This window comes from Eutrigla gurnardus, assembly GCF_963514095.1.
Source record: "Eutrigla gurnardus genome assembly, chromosome: 11".
Classification (NCBI taxonomy): Eukaryota; Metazoa; Chordata; class Actinopteri; order Perciformes; family Triglidae; genus Eutrigla; species Eutrigla gurnardus.
This window is the reverse complement of record NC_139925.1, coordinates 28480210-28483833: the sequence shown is the minus strand read 5'-3', so window position 1 is coordinate 28483833 and position 3624 is coordinate 28480210.

The window sequence follows — 3624 nt, the reverse complement described above, 5'->3', positions numbered from 1 at the left end:
TCACCACCGTGAAACTATGGACATGGAACCCATCTGTTCTGTTAGTAAGCAGTGGACGAGGTTCTCCATGGAACGCCTTGAAAGACAGAAGTCCTTCCTTAAATCCCCGTCCCGAAGTAGAGGCCCATCAGGGGAACAGGAAGATTGACCTGCAGTACGGACCTCTGGCACCAACCTGTAACAGAAAACATCAGATATTACATTTATTCTGAATGCTTTCCTATTCATTTGTTGATAAACTACTTATTTCTTCTTATCATACACGTATTGCAACCTGTATATATAACATGGATTATTTGTCTAATAAATTATTCATTAATATCCCACTTGCTTGTACTTGTTTATTTTTATCACACCAAACTCATACATGATATTATTAAAACCACTTATATTAGCCTACATGTAGCCTACATTTGTTTATGCATGCATATGCACATCTATTGATAATCAAATAATAAAGCAACGTATTTAAACCAGATAAGTCATATTACTTACTTCAGAGGGAAATCCAAATTCCATGTATGTGAATAATGTAGCTCCTCCGACGGGCCGATTGCCTGCGCCGTCTCCGCGGTGAAGGTTGCTGGTGTTCCATGGTCAGAGGTATAATACGATCTATGAACGGACGATTAATGATCGATAAAAGCTGCTTAACAGTCGCGATCGATGGCGAGTGAAGGCAGCTACTCAGGTAAGAGGAAGAAAGGGAAAGCGTGAGAGCGCGCATATATAATAAACTGTAGAAAACATTTGACAGTTGGAATTTGACTTAAAAAATATTTAGAAATATTAAATTAACTGTAATAATAATCATGCTTTATATTTTGATAAGTAATTAATATAAAACGGGAGCTAGAACCGCTAACATAATCGATTCGGTTACGTGAGAGTAGATGAGGACGAGATGTCAATAAAGTTAAAAAAAACAAAAAAATGTAGTATGAGATGTGTATACTTCGGTGTGAACAGTCTGAGGGTAACAGCATACTCAAACGCTCATTTAGTAGGCAGTATGCAGTACATACACGTTGAGTATGTAGTAGGCAGTACGTTAGTATGGCATTTCGAACACAGCCAATGTGTCACGAACCTGGCTCTAGTCCATGACAAACCAAACCGAAAAGGACAACAAAACTGGCAATTCCATGTTTTATTATAACTTAAAAATAGTCACAAAAGAATGAGGTGTGTTTCAATCTGTGTTATCAGCAGTGTTTGGAATAACGCCGTTTAAAAGAACAGCGTTAGGTAACGCCGTTATTTTTTCAGTAACGGGGTAATCTAACTAATTACTGTTTCCGTCGATACAACGCCGTTATCGTTACTGAACGTTAAATGCGGTGCGTTACTATGAATTTAATTTGTCGGTTTTCGCTTAAAAACAAAAAGTCAGGATCGTGTTCTGCTTGCGCACCGCTCGTGCCTGGTCTCGGCAGCCTGTTGTCCGTGGAGAAACGTGCAAACTTGCCACGAGCTGGAGCCGGAGTTGGGGCTGCTGCTGGTCTGAGCGGCGAGCGAGGGCCACTCGGGCCCCGGTGTCCCGCCGTTCTGGTGTTGGACGGGAATCCGCTGCAGCTGTGGAGCGCGGATGGTGAAGACGGTGGTGATGATGATGATGATGAACGGCCCGGTGGCTCGTGGAGGCACCGGGGTCTCGCCGTCATTATGTCTACTGCTGCACGCTCTGACCCTGTTTTGTGATATATGACAGACACAGCGTCTCCCACTGTATAATTTCTCCTCAAGTTTTAATTATTCCCGCATGCGAGGTGCGGAGAATGCGATCTCAATTATTATACGCAAGACTACACGCTACGCGACTATAGGAGTAGACTACAAGACTACAGTTTGCCATCTAGATCTTTTGTGTGTGAAATGAACAACTTATCCCTAACACTGAATTTTTCATCAATTATACTTAATAGCCCAAATAAAAACATTTCACGCTGGTCTCGGCAGCCTGTTGTTGCTGGTCTCGGCAGCCTGTTGTCGGTGCGTCTTTTACGCATTCCGAAGGTGCCCATTTTATCTTGGATGGGCTTAGATTCAGACATGGGATTTTCAATGGTAACAGATAAGGTCATGATAATAATCATCTTGCTTTATTATTATTAGCACTACCATCTCCTCAAACTAAACAAGCAGCGTCTCGGAGCTGTCATTTTCCTAAATGTTTCGCACTGTAGCGGATTTAAAAAAGTGACGTGAGTGGAAGGGCGGCGCCGGGGCAGAGTGTGTGTGAGTGAGTCGGAGACAGAACGGGAGAGAGATAAGCAGCAAGCAAACTTTTATTTTTTACAGTAACGCAAATAGTTACTTTCCCTGGTAACTAGTTGCTTTTATTATAAAGTAATTCAGTTACTAACTCAGTTACTTTTTGGGACAAGTAGTGAGTAACTATAATTAATTACTTTTTTAAAGTAACGTTCCCAACACTGATTATCAGTAGTGTGCGTGAGGGTTCATGAATATGGTGATGTGATGTGTGATGTGCAGTAAACTAAACAAAAGGTAACAAAACCCAAAGGGTGCCAATGTGGTCAGCGTCTGAGCGAGAGAGGGGAAACTGGCAAGAAGCTGGGCCTTTTATCCTGTAGGAGCACTGAGTCCAGGTGCTCCCAATCCCAGCAATCAGGTCCTCGTCACCAATACAACCAGCTCCTACCTCAGAGACAACATTGGCTGCGTTTCGGATCGCATGCATTTGCGCCTATGCATGCACGAGACTTGAGAGGATCCGCCTGAACTCGTCATAAACATGTCAAGTTCCCACCATGTCAAGTCGGACACAGGTGCACTTCACAGACTTTTTTAAAATTATTTTGTTTTTTAAACTTTATTAATAATTAAAACTGCGAGCAGTATCGTGACGGGCCCGAGCTCATATGCGGTCGTGGAGTGCCTGCAGTCACAGGGCAGTGTCGTGGACGCTGCCCTTGGCGCGGCCACCTCTCCTGGCGCAAGTCGAGACACAAGCGATGGACACCGAAAGGCATCCGTCTGTCACGTGCGGTCGTGGAGTGCCTGCATTCACACGCGTGGCAGCCGCCTACCTGTGCAGCAGCCACCTCCTCGTGGCGTGAGTTTAGACACAAGCGATTGACATTTAAAGCCATCTGTCAGTCACATACACACATGTTCATGCCTTCCTGACATCTCTCCTCCTCCCCCTAGTGTGACCTCTCCTCCTCCTCTCCCTGTGTCCTCCTTGCAAGGTGAGATGAGAGGAATTAGTTATAAAAAAAATCAGGTGTGGCTTTAACTTGGAAAAAGTGACTAAATCAATGACATTTCCTGTCACCAGTAGGTGGCGCTCTGACAGAGTGAATGTGAAAGTGCAGATGTGTTCAGGAAGGAACTCTAATCAAGTGTGCAAAGTTTGGAGCAGATCAGAGAACAAACACTGAAGCTATAATAGTTTGGATGTTAAAGACAGAGTTCAGCTGACAGCTGTATGAGATGCATGTAAAATGTGCATCTCTCCTCCTCTCTGTGTCCAGGCTGAAATGAGAGGAATTAGTTATAAAAAAAATCAGGTGTGGCTTTAACTTGGAAAAATTCACAAAATCAATGACATTTCCTGTGGCCAGTAGGTGGCGCTCTGACTGTGAGTGAATATCAAAG